This window comes from Hypanus sabinus, chromosome 11, assembly GCF_030144855.1.
Source record: "Hypanus sabinus isolate sHypSab1 chromosome 11, sHypSab1.hap1, whole genome shotgun sequence".
NCBI lineage: Eukaryota > Metazoa > Chordata > Chondrichthyes > Myliobatiformes > Dasyatidae > Hypanus > Hypanus sabinus.
In genome coordinates this window covers 12,907,474-12,921,199 of record NC_082716.1, presented here as the reverse complement: position 1 = coordinate 12,921,199, position 13,726 = coordinate 12,907,474, and the positions used below count along the sequence as shown (strand labels likewise).

At 40.0% G+C, this 13,726-nt stretch overlaps 1 protein-coding gene across 5 annotated transcripts in view; it reads right to left on the bottom strand.

Moving 5' to 3' along the window:
- Positions 1 to 8,834, bottom strand: part of zzz3 (zinc finger, ZZ-type containing 3) — a 187,768-nt gene extending 178,934 nt beyond the window's left edge. For 2 of the 5 annotated variants that reach the window (XM_059983801.1, XM_059983806.1), the window contains exon 1: positions 8,683 to 8,834. The gene's annotated coding sequence lies outside the window, so the exon portion shown is untranslated. Of the gene's footprint in view, positions 1 to 7,213; positions 7,465 to 8,682 lie in introns of those variants that run through there. The other 3 variants (XM_059983802.1, XM_059983804.1, XM_059983803.1) reach the window with 3 other exon arrangements.
- Positions 8,835 to 13,726: the final 4,892 nt, after the last annotated feature.

The window sequence follows — 13,726 nt, the reverse complement described above, 5'->3', positions numbered from 1 at the left end:
GAGAAGGCCAGGGAGTGGAGTTAACGAGAGGAAAAAAAGGATCAGCTTGATTGAATGGTAGAGAAAACTGGTCTATACATGGCAAATTGGTCTATTGTTGTCACATGTACCAAGGTACAGTGAAAAGATGATCTTGCAAACTATTCCAGACAAATAATTTCATTACAACATTGTATTGAGATAGAGCTAAATAAAGCAACGGAATTCAGAACATGTTATAGTTACAAAGAAAGTGCAGTGCAGCAAGAAAATAAGGCCAAAACAAGTAGATGATTAGGCCAAGAGTCCATCCATGGGACCTTTCAGTACTCATAGAGCAGCACAACAAAATTTGGGAAACATAAGGAAGAGGGGCTTATGGAGACATCTGACACAAACTAGATGTTGTAATTTATATATCCTGACGTGGGAGTGGCAGCTATATTCCCAAGCACCATGCGATCTGCACACACCACTGTTTAACAGAAACACTGCATCCCAAATGTTTTTCAGATACAGTATATCTGAGCAAGGGCAGGGGGGAGGGGAGGGGTGGATGAAACCCTGATCATCGCTCACCTTACACAGCAAATCACAGCATATGCTGCCCATGATCTATCAAATATAAAGCACTATTATCTGGCAAGACCACAGCTGAATTGGAACTTTATCCATCTATCCAAAGTGGCTACTGGAATAAAGCCACTATTAGAACAGTGACTCAAAAGAAATCCAGGAGAGGGAAGAAAAGTCACATTGCTTCACAGTCTGCAGAAACAACAAAATTTTTTCAGTGTTCCTTTTCAGTTGGTGCCTCACGAATCACTGACATAAAATATGCGAATACTTTACTACCTATGGTACAGCAATATCGGCCCCCACTCTACCAACTCCTCCCATGCTTTGTAATAAGACAGACACAAAGTTTTCCATGATATTTAAACCTTGAAGAATCTAAGAATGAAAATAAACAACACTGCTCTTCAAAACTTTAATGAACCTGAACCAGTTCAGTCTAGCAAAAATTCAGTATTACAGAATTAAATTATTAAATTAGAGACCAGTAAGTAAAACTGCTCTAAATAATCCATCACAAACATAAAGCTTAAATTACTAGTTAACGATAAGAACACAACATACATAGAGTCTATGCTAACTTGATCCGTCCATCCATATCCTATCCAACATAAACCCTTTTATTCTACACTCTCTTAAAATATTTGTTGCAACACAATGAGAACAATAGTGGGTATATGTAATATTAAAACTATACTTAGCTGAATTGCAGAAAAGTAAAAATCAGGAAATTATAGATTTTGTTTTTGAAACTCTGGCTTGTTTTAGTGACCATTCTGATTCCTATAATACCAAGATGAAGTTTTGATGGTCATAACATAATGGACTCAAAACCTGCTATTTGATTCAGTATTAAAGTACAACTGTTTAATATTAAATACCCCCAAGGATAGATCCTTGCATTCCCTCAACTCCCCCAACTCCTCATTTACATGCTCTCTCTTGGAAACATCACAGAAAAAAAACAATTCAGATTCTATGTGCAAGTTTGAAGACAGTTCTTTCACCACACATGTTGGCAGTTCTTGTACTGCCTCTGATGTAAGTGTACATAGCCAATACTCGTCGTCGTCTGAACCCTTAGTGCCTAGGTGGCACATGGGGCCTCCAATACCCAATATTTGGCAAGTTAAAATGATTTCCAGGAAAATATCAAAAAGTCAGAAGTCATGTACTTTATTCCCCTCTCAGGCTCTTTTCCCCCGACCATTGACAACATCTCTCAAAAGAATGGCATCCCATTTTATCCAAAGTGAAAATGTGACTATGTGCCCTGTCCTTTACCAATTCACTTCCAATTGTTACATTCCCATGCTCTCTGGCTCAATTTATCAGAAATGTAATTCACACATAAATGTTTCAATCTCAAGTTTCATTCCAATAGTATTCCAATACCATTCCAATAGTATTTTGATCATCTTTCCATCTTTCACCCTCCAAAATCTCATGTTTTTTCGTCTGGCAAGATTAACTCAAGATCCTGTTTGCTTCTGCACTTACTTACCAACATTACCTTCATCTCTAAAGGCACATCAAATTTAAAATACTCATCCTTATTTTCAAAAAATCCTCAAATACCTGTACCACTTATCACACCTCACCTTACAAATCTCCAATATCACAGAACCCCTCAGTTAAGGACACGTACACATTCCCAACTTCAATTGCTGGTCCCCCACCTCAAATCCTCTCAGCGACTCAACTGATAGCAATCTTATATTTGAGTGAGATGATTCAGCATTCACATCTAAGCTAACATTCTGGGTGCAATGCTAGGTGTTGCACTGTCACTGGTGCCATCTTTTGGGTGAAATTTTAAACCATCCATGGCAGAAAGCAAAAGATCTCAGGGAAATCCCCCCCACACCCAAAAGCAGGTAAACTATCCCTGGGTAATGATTAGTTTTTTTTAAAATAAAAACTTTTCTGCACAAATTCTCTACCACATTGCTTGTGTTACAGTAACTAAGCTTCAAGGGAAACTTTATTGGCAATACACACAAAATGCCAGAGGAAGTCAGCAGGTCAAGCAACATCTATGGAGAGAAATAAAACAGTCAATGTTTTGGGCCTGCACAGCATTAAACATTTTGTTCCTCCAATACTATGTATGTTACTTAAGATTTCAAGCATCTGCAGAATCTTGTGCTTTATACTTTGCTAGTTGCTCTAAGAAACTTGTTGTACAAGTACAAATCATAATATGCTTAAAACCCATGACTGTGACCAGTCTTTTGGGCATCTGCTTTTGGATCTACTTTGTCCAATAGGTGCTTAAAGCACCTTGGGATGTTTTATTCCACCTCAGTAACGAAATATGAAAGCTGATTTAAAATGCAGGTTTTTAATTGCATGTCTGCAGAGGAATGAAATTGAAATTTTAAAAAAGACATTCTGCAAATCTAAATAAAAACTATCTTCCATTTAGCAAATTTGCTTGGATCTGTTAACTTGGATAGGAAGGGGTTAGAAGGATATAGGGCAAATGCAGGGAATTAAGGCCAGCTTAGATGGACAGTTGGGTCAGCATGGATCGTTTGAACAGTAAGGCTTGTTTCCATGCTGTTTAACCTTGCTGTCTGTCAAGATCTCTGACTTATTTTTTAAAGTTCATATGGATAGGTTTGGGGACAGCACAGGGAGTTTGGCATTAAGTTAAGATTGTGAAACAGGAATAAGGAGAGTTAGAGGTCAGGCCTTAGTCCATATCACAGTACTCGACAGTCAAAGGCAAGTGATCCCCATAGACAGGTGGTAGGCAGTGCTGTGGATGAAGACCAGCAATGCCCATGGACAAGGCCCTGCAAATGAGGGCTAGTGTCCCCTCATCACCCCAACTCAGTGAGATCCCCCAAGGTTGGTGGGTCTTGGGATCAGAGGTCCATGTGAGTGGATTGCATGAGGGCTGGTGACTGCCAGGTCAACATCTCCTGGGATCAGAGGCCTGTGAAAGTCTGGAGTTCAGGGTCCCATCAGCAGCAAATTCTGGGGTCAAGGTTCATTTATTAACAGAGTATGTACAGTATACAACTTTGAGATTCATCTTCTAGCAGGCAGCCACAAAATAAAGAAATAGCATAGAACAAATTTAAAGAAAAAACCCTCACAAGACCATCAAACATATGGGGGGGGAAAGAACAAATCACGCAAACAACAAAAAAAATGAACAAACACACAGGTACCGAATCATACTGGTCAATACTGAAGTCAAGGCCCGATGTCAAAGCCTTGAGGCAGCATGTCCAGAAGCTGAAGACCTGTCTGTGTGTGTGTGAGAAATGGAGGAATGGGACTTGTTTTGCTTTGTTGCTGTGGTTATAATGTTGCTTGTGTTATTTTGCTGAACATCATGTTCAGGCTATGTTGGCGCTGGAACGTGTGAACAAACTTGCAGACTGCCCCAAGCACATCATCAGGTTATGTTGGTTGTTAACACAAACAACACATTTCACTGTATGTTTCAATGTACATGTAACAAATAAATGAATCTGAAAACTGATTTCACTGTAGGTTCAACTCCAGCCTTCAGGACATTTATGATCCACCACAAGATCCCTAATGAAGTTCAAGAGGGAACACAGAGTACCCTGGACTTCCTAATCTTACACAGACAAGTCTATTGGCTGAACCTGTGCCAGTCTAAAGTCATCTTTCTACATTGTTTTTCAGCGGGCAAAAATGACAGCAACAAGCAGCGTACAAACACAAGAGATTCTGCAGATGCTGGAAGTCTGGAGTAACACACATAAAATGCTGGAGGAACTCAGCATCTAACTGTTGCAGTTCAGGTCAAGTTGTTCAGCCTGAGTCCCCTCCAGTATTTTGTATGTAACTCTAACAAGCAAAGTATGTTAATTTTATGCAATGACAATTTTTTTTTTAATTATGCAGCATTTTAGTATTCCACGAGTTATTTAGATTAACTCAATTTTTAACTACTTTTTAAAAATCACATCTGACTCAATAGCATGTGTGCATTATTTACTACATATTAACTGAACAATGTTTGGTTAGGTGCAGAGGCAAGATACAACAGGCCTCAGCCAGGAAGTGAGGCATTTAAAATGGTCTAACATTCTCAACGATGGAACATCATAACATTAACCCAGGTACTCTATTCACCAAACCAGCCAGCCTCCCAGTGATATCCCAAGTACTGGAAAAGATCTTCAAAGATACCCAAAAAGCTGGCGGCACACAGCATCAGGAACAGAAAGGAACTTTTATACAGCACTTCTCATGAGCGCAGGGCAGGATTAGTTAAAGAAAACCAAGAGAAGAACAGAACAGGTCTGTTTCAAATCCAGCAGTGGGGTGCCATTAAGGAGCACCCTGTTACAGACTGAAAAGCCTACAAGTGACTCTGAAGACAGAGTGATGTGGTTAATTCTTCCAATGCCCCCTAACATGCCCCCATCAAACTCTTCTGTCCAACTACAATTAGGGAGGAGTAATAAACGTGGGCCTAGTTGGTACCGCCCATAGCTGAAAAACAATTTTAAGTAGTGAGCAAAAGATACAAATGGATTACAGGAATATGGTTTGTGTGGAAAATGAAAAAAAGTTTTTGACAGAAACAGAAAATGGTACTTTTTAACAGAAGTAAATACATGTCTAAAGAGGGATTAGTTATATTTATCATGTGGATATCAGAACATGTAGTGAAATTTTACAGGATAACTTGATATATCAGTTCATAATACAAGGAAAATTGATCACTGAGTGTACATTATAGACAAATGGATCTGGTAGTACAGAGGAGATGAAATACCTCAGATGAGCCATGTGAATTGTCGGACGGGTTTGTTCCTACATCTTTTCCAGTTGAGTTCTTATCCCAATGTGCTGTAAATACAACAAACTACTCTAAAAGCACACTCACACTTACAATGCCTGAAACACAGCAGCCAATTTGCACACAGGTTTCCTATAAACTACAAATTGTCAAAGAGGAGACAAAGTGTTTGCAAGCAATTCTGATTGAAGTATATTGCCAGTGCATTTAAGGATGTAGACATGGACATTAAAGATATACACCTTACCAGTTTTCAAAATAATACCACATGAAAGGATAGGACTATTGTGTAGCATCCCAAGACAGTGCAGTCCACAGCAGTGGGGCACTAAACACATTTTTGAAATCAAGTCACTGGCTTGGGATTTAATATCAAACCTTTTGAGAGCCAAAATATCTGGATGGTTATGTTCTTTATATTTCCCCCACACAAAACTCAACCAAATTCTAAAATGCAGTACTAACATGAAAAGTCAGTCAGTGCAGCTTCTGCTGATGAATCGGCATGACATCTATACTTTTGACTAACTTCTACAGATGTATAGAAGAGAGTATATTGACAGGCTGCATCATAGCCTTAAATGGAAACAATGCCCTTGAACAGAAAATCCTACAAAAGGATACAGCCCAGTCCATTACAGATAAAGCCCTCTCCCAACATCGAGCACACCTACGAAAAGTGCTGTCGCAGGAAAGCAGCACTCGTCATCTTGGACCCCTAACAACCAGGGAATGCTCCCTTCCACTTCTGGTATCAGAAAGAAGGTACAGGGATCGCAGGACTCTCACTGCCACATTAGGAATAGTTATTACCCCTCAATGTTTCATGTAGATGTGCTCAACTGAAACACTTGCCCCATGATTGAAATGTTCCCATAACCTATGGACTCAATTTCAAAGACTCTTCGTCTCTTGTTCTCAATACTTATTGTTTATTTATTTATTATTACTTCTTCATGTGTTTGCACAGCTTATTAATTTTTGCCCCAATTTGGGGCACTTTTTTCATTGATTCTATTATGGCTATCATTCTATTGAGTATGCTCACAAAAAAATTGTATCTCAGAGCTGTAAATGTACTTTGATAATAAAGTTACTTTGACCTTTGACTTTAAACCTGGAAACATGCTTTTTTAAAACTCTAAAGTTGTGACAATTTCATACTTCAGCATAGAATAAAGCTGATTACCCACAACACAAAATGACAATTTTAATACATAATTTTTTGAAATGCATAGCTATGCACCACGAAGCCAAAAGCCACATATATAGTTTGCATCGACTATCCCACAATTCATGTAGATCACGTTTCCGTTACCAGAAGTTCCTGCTCAGAGTCTATGATCCAATGACGAAAGCAAAACTAACAAACAGTCCCGTCCTTTCCCAGCGAATACATCCAAAAATTCAAAATAACAAGCCACCACTATAAAAGAACTAATCCTTATGTAATTCCAGTTCCATTATTCTTCCAAGACACAAGAGTCTGAGTTTTGGCACTTTTGATTGAGACCTTCAGAGACAGGAACAGAAGGGTATGAATCAAAGCAGCACAAGATTTTTTAAAAAAAATCAGTTTCAGCCAGATGGTTGCGTTATTTTTGAATATATATACATCAGCGCGAAATTGGAAAATTAACAGTAATATGTCCACTGAGTATTAAAGGATACGATTAGATATAAATCTATTGCAATAATAATACAAACAAAAAGCGATTTGATCGCGTTATTCGGTATTTTAAAGACGCGATTAAACACATGGCCCAACCGGATGGCTCGTCCACACACGTGGAAACTTCCACCTGTCTCACACACACACAAAAAGAAACTAATGTTCAGAGATGTTTCCGATTGCAAACTGACCTTAAAATGACCATTATCCCAACATATACGAAGGACTGCGTTCAGCCGCGCAACGAGCTCCACACACACATAAAAAAGTGGCCGGGACTTTGGAAGCCAAAAAAAAACAAACATAACCTTCGCCGGGAGCCACACGGCTGCATCTGCCGAAACTGCACTAAGCACACGTGTTCCGCATATTTATCACCAAATAAAACGGCTTGCTTCGCCATAAAGTGCACACAAAGCCGAGCTGCGAGGCACACTGGCCACTAGGTCTACAGCAAATGAAATTAATGCAGCAGTTGGACACTCCGAGTGGAAAAAGGCGGCTGCACGCGTGCACACGCACACAAAACATGTACCTTATAGAGACATACAAGCGCATAAATGAGCAGGCACTAAAAAATCAATGGTGACAGAGTGCACGCATTATATATAGGGTCTTGTGCATTAAGAAATTACATAAGTTTTCTGATAAACAATATCAGGAAACAATATACAATAACAGGCAATATTATTTCACATTTATGCTTTTTGTAAAGTGATTGTTTAACTCCCCAGTGCAGGGAGCAGCATTTCAACGTGCTTAACAGCCCCTTTGAAAACATATTAGAGCACCAGGAGGAACTTCGTTGTTCCCTTTTCTTTCTTTACAATTGTACGAGTTGAGAAAGGGTACTGGGTGGTAATTTCTTCTGGAGAGTGATTGGGGAAAAGTTTGGAGCATAGTGGGGAGGGGGTAAAGTGGGAAAGGAGAGGTGGTATTGGGTTCCGAGGATAAAGGGAGAGAAGGCGGTGAGGGGGAGAAGATAAAGTTGGGGGGTGTCGAGGGGCTAGGGAAGCAAGGCCGGTCAAGGAGGGAATAAGGCAAGGGGGTAATGAGAGAGAAATGCAGTGTGAAAGGAGTGTGAAGCCTCTTTGGGAAAAGTTTGAAAAGGTGGGGAATGCAAAAAGGGTTATTTTCCAGAATTCAGATTTTCTATTCTCTCGCCAGAGGATCCCGACCCGAGTTTCTCCCTGCCTCACCCACACATTCTCACAATTAAGACCCCAATTCGAGACAAATCTGAAAGGGGGGTAAAAGTGAAAACAAAAATCGGCGAGAAAAGCGAGGGATAAAATGGAGTAGCTGAAGCATCAAAGTAACAATGAGCTGCCTCCGGAGGGAAGGGGGTAATTTAATCCGACCCCCTACGGCTGAGTGACGGAGCGGGGTTTATTTCGGCGCCCGACCGCACGGCGCCGTTAGCTGCGGGGAGGAGGGCCCGCCCGCTCCTTCCTCTGCTGCTGCCACCGCCGCAGGCTCCGTCCGCCCCGGCCTTCCTCACTCCCCACTTCTCTGCTTCCTTCCTCCCCCCAGCTTCGGTTTCTCTTCGCGCCGGCGGCTAGCCTCGCCCGTTTGCGCTCGATCACACATACTCCTTCTCTTCCCCTCATCCCGCCGGTCAAGGGGGAGACACGGCCATGGGGGCCACCGCTCCACTTACCTCACTTCCGCAACGGCTTGCAGCGCGCCCGCCCGCCATCTTGGCCCTGGCCATGCCGCCTCCCAGAATCCATTGGGGCGGCCTGGCCAAGCTCATCCCCTGCCCAGTGCAGGGAGAGCACCCAATGCGAGGGTATTCCCTCTGTTATCATTCCTCCCAGCAAGACCTTTTCTAAGCAAATTCCTACTTTCCTCATACCCCTCAAGTAAAAGAGTGCAATATTTTCTTAAGTAATTACTTTGTTTCGAAATTGCTTTATTATTGTCACATTGAAAAGCTTGTCTTGCATACAGCTCATACATACCAAGTCATTACACAATAGGTCAACCAAGGTAAAATAATAACAGTGCAGAATAAAGTGTAACAGCTATAGAGAAAGTGTAGTGCAGGTAGACAATAAAGTTGAAGATGATAATGAAGTAGATAGTGAGGTCAAAAGTCCATTCTGTTGTACAAGCTGTCTCAAACCCAGTGGTACATGCTTTCAGGCTTGTGTGTCTTCTGCTGTCATTCCTCCCAACACCTACAAGATCATTTCTTTCTAAATTCATGCTTTTCTCACCCACTTTATCCTTTAAATAAAAGGGTGCGATAATTTGTTTTGGGATCAAGTACAGACATTTGAAATTGTTTTATTATTGTTACAATGAAGATTGTCTTGCATATTGTTTATACAGCTCAAATCACACAATGCACTGAATTGTACAAAGTTCAAAGTAAATTTATTATCAAAGTATGTATATGTCACATTATACTAACCTGAGATTCATTTTCTTGTAGGAATTCACAGTAGAACAAAGAAATACAATAGAAACAATTTCAAAACTACATGCAAAGACTGAAAAGCAACCAATGTGCAAAAGACAAACTGTGAAAATACAAAAATAAATAAGCAAATAAATAAATAAATAAATAAATAAATAAATAAATACTGAGAACATGAGGTGTCATGCCCTTGAAAGCAAGTCTTTGTTTAGTGACCAATCCAGTGTTGTGGTGAGTGAAGTTGTCCACACTGCTTGCTGGAGGTTAATAACAGTGCCTGAACCTGGTGGTATGGGACCTGAGGTTCCTGTATCTCCTTCCGATTGTAGCACCCAGGAGAGAGCATGGCCTGGATGGTGGGAGTCCTTGATGATGGATGTTGCTTTCGTGTGGCAATGTTCCTTACAGATATGCTCAACTGTGCCTGTGATGGACTGGGCTGTACTCATTACTTTTTGTAGGCTTCTCTGTTCTTGGGCATTGGTGCTTCCATTCCAGGCCATGATGCAACCAGTCAGAATATTCCCCACTGTGCATCTATAGAAGGTTGTCAAAGCTTTAGATGACATGCCAAATCTGCACCAAGTTCTAAGAAAGTGGACATGTAGTTGTGCCTTCTTTGAAAAGGAACATACAGAGTTATCTCAGGACAGATGCTCTGAAATGGTAAATGATAAAGTTGTTGACCCACTCTACCTCCAATTCCGAATGAGCAATTTCTTCCTTCTGAAGTCAATAATCGGCTCCTTGGTCTTGCTGACACTGAATGAGAGGTTGTTGTTGTGGCATCACTCAGCCAGATTTTCAATCTCCCTCTTGGTTGCTGATTCATCACCACCTTTGATTTGGCCAACAACAGTAAAACAAACAATAAAACAAATGCAAAAGTAAAACGATAACAGAAAGCAGAATGAAGTGTGACAACTACAGAGAAAGTACAGTGCAGGCAAACAATATGGTGCAAGATCATAACAAGGTAGGTCAAGAGCACAACTTATTATTCTAGAGGACTCTTTAGTAGCCTTGTAACAATGGGCTAGCAGCTGTCCTTGAGCCTGGCGAAATCAGAATTGGTCTATTATTTTCACATGTACTGAGGTAGAGTGGTTCCTTTATGTTGTTATTGTCAGGGATGGGAAAGGGGACCAACTCCCACTATTAAATGCTCCCAAAGGGGTGCACCTCAAAAAGCCCCTGACAGCCATAGCCAGTTCCTGGCCTTCACCAGTGGCTTAACCACTAAGCCCAGTGAAACCGTTTCTGCTGGCAGGAAAAGGGGCAAAGGCAGGTAACTGGTGCTTAAAACCAATACCTTCAGGCAGATGGGGTTTGTCAGCCATGGTTGGAAGCTCATCCAGGAGAAAGAAAACTCTGATCTCAAACCTCTACTGCCTTGTGGCTATACCCACTCATGGGGGAAGGCTTTGGGAGTAAACCTCAGGGGAAAAACCCAGAGCTGGAGTCCCTAAGGATACACTGAGTTCAATACTGACTGGCAACTCCTGCGATGCTGCTGGTACCAAACTGAATCGGTCTCTGCCGTTCCTTTGGGCTCATCAGATTCATGGAGAGGGGGTGCTTGCTACATGAGCAACAACGTGCTCTCTATGCTGTACTGCCCTGGCTTGTTTATCTAGACAGCTAGGATTCAACATCCATGGTCGACTCTGACCTACAGTGGCCTCAGAGGTAGAGTGAAAAGCTTGTCTTGCATACTCCGCATACAGATCAAATTATTGTAGAATTCATTGAGGTAATACAAGGGAAAACAATAAGATAATGCAGAATAAAGTATAACAGCTACAGAGACAGCGCAGTGCAGGTAGGCAATAAGGTGCAAGATCATAACGAGGTAGATTGTGAGAGCAGGGGTCCATTTATCACATTAAAAAACCATGTAATAGTCTTATAACAGCAGAATTTGTCCTTGAGTCTGATGGTATGTGTTTTCAGGTTTTTATATCTTGTGTGATGACTCCTGCATTTAATGCAATGTAGATAATTACAAACAACAGAAATCTTTTATGTGGAATATATATCTCAACATTCCCTATAATAATTTGCATTGTTCTGAACAAGATTTTTTTTTATGCAGCCTGAAAACTATGCTGCATTTTAAGTGTCTTTTTTTGTAATATGCATATCAAACAAACACAAATCACAACTCATAACAAAAGTAAACGATGTCAGGGAGTCAAAGCAACTGACAGGCAAAATGGCAAAAATAAAATGTTCTGACTAGATGGCATTGGCATGCAACAGGACGGTGGTTTATTAATGAAGCTGCAGACTTTCATTGTGTCTATTGTTACAATTTGTAATAGTGTTGCAACTTGAAACACTGACAATGTAAATATATTAAAGCTCTAAAAAGTTTCACATTGAAGGTCGTGGTACGTTTATTACATATAAAATTTATGGATTATACTTATGAACACAATTAATCACAGGGTAAATTAGTATAATTTCAAGAGAGAGTGCAGATGCTGGAAGCTGAAGCAACAATCTGCTGGAAGAACTCATGGGTCGAGCAGCATCTGCGGAAGGAAAGCATTTATCAATATTTCAGCTCAAAACCCTGCAAAGTGTTGCTTTGGCTCACAATGTTAGAAACATAGAAAACCCGACATTCCTTACAAAAATACTTAAGTAATTTTCCATATATACAGGATTCTGACCCATTAAGATATTACTTTAAAAATGAATCCTTTAGTGAAGGGTTTCATTGGGAAAATTTAAAATTTATTGTTACAACAGCACAATTCCCCTTCACTTAAGATTAAGCAAGATTGGGAGAGAGAGCTTAACACGACCTTGACAACAGAAGATTGGCTGCAGATTTTGAAGTTGGTTAACTCTTCTTCAATTTGTGCCAGTCACTTTTTAATTCAATTTAAAATTGTACATCGTTACTATTTGACAAAGGAGAGACTGTCTAAAATGTTTCCTAATGTTGATAGTCAGTGTGACAGAAGTAAAACCGATACATTGACACATATGTTTCAGTCATGTTCTGTATTGAAACATTTTTGGAAGTCTATTTTCTCTATGATTTCAAAAGTTTTAAAAATTAATCTACAACCTAATAAATTGACAGTTTTATTTGGTATAATCCCTCAATATATTCATGGTAATTCTCCATCAGACCAACGAAGGGTCTCAGCCCGAAACGTCGACAGTGCTTCTCCCTATAGATGCTGCTTGGCCTGCTGTGTTCCACCAGCATTTTGTGTGTGTTGCTGTAATTGCATTTGTTACATTATTGGACAGAAGGGCTATTTTGTTGAAATGGAAAGATGCTTCTGCTTCTACTTTGATACAATGGTTTTCTCAGGTGATGCTATGTCTTAGTTTGGAGAAAATCAGAAGTCGAACTTCTGATCCTCGATTTGATCTTGAGAAAAGGTGGGGTTCATTCGCCCGCTACTATCATCTGATTAGAGTTATTAATATGGTTTCTTTCCGATTTTTCTTAAAATGGATTTGAGTTGGCGGACTGATTTTTTTTAATGGAAATTCGTATGATGTATAGTTCCAGGGTTGTGCTCCCAAAAGGTTTTTTTTTGTTTTTTTTTTCAGTTAGTAGGGTTTTTTAAAAGTTAGTAGGGGTTTTCCCCCTTCTTTTCCTTTCAAAAAATATTCTCAACACTTTATTTTTTCTTAATATTATTGATATATTGCTTAGCTTTGTTAATCAGTTATTTGCTAATTTAATTCTTTATTGTACATAATGACATATTGATTTAATATATCTTTTTTTGTTGATCTTCAATAATAATTAATAACAATTATTTTAAAATGAAATGAAAACTAACAGCACAATACAGGCCCTTCAGTCCACAAAGCTGTGCTGAACATGTCCCTACCTTAGAAATTACAGAGGGTTACACACAGCCCTCTATTCTTCTAAGCTTCATGTACCTATCGAGGAATCTCTTAAAAGACCCTATTGTTTCTGCCTCCACCACTGTCGCCGGCAGCCCATTCCACACACTCACCACTCTGTGTAAAAAAAAACTTACTCCTTACATCTCTTCTGTACTACTTCCAAGCACTTTAAACCTGTGTCTTCTTGTGGCAACCATTTCAGCCCTGGCAAAAAGCCTCTGACTATCCTCACAATCAATGCCTCTCATCATCTTATACACCTCTATCAGGTCACCATTCATCCTCCGTCACTCCAAGGAGAAAAGGCTGAGTTCACTCTACCTATTCTCATAAGGCATACTCCCCAATCCAGACAACATCCTTGTAAATCTCCTCTGCATCCTTTCTATGG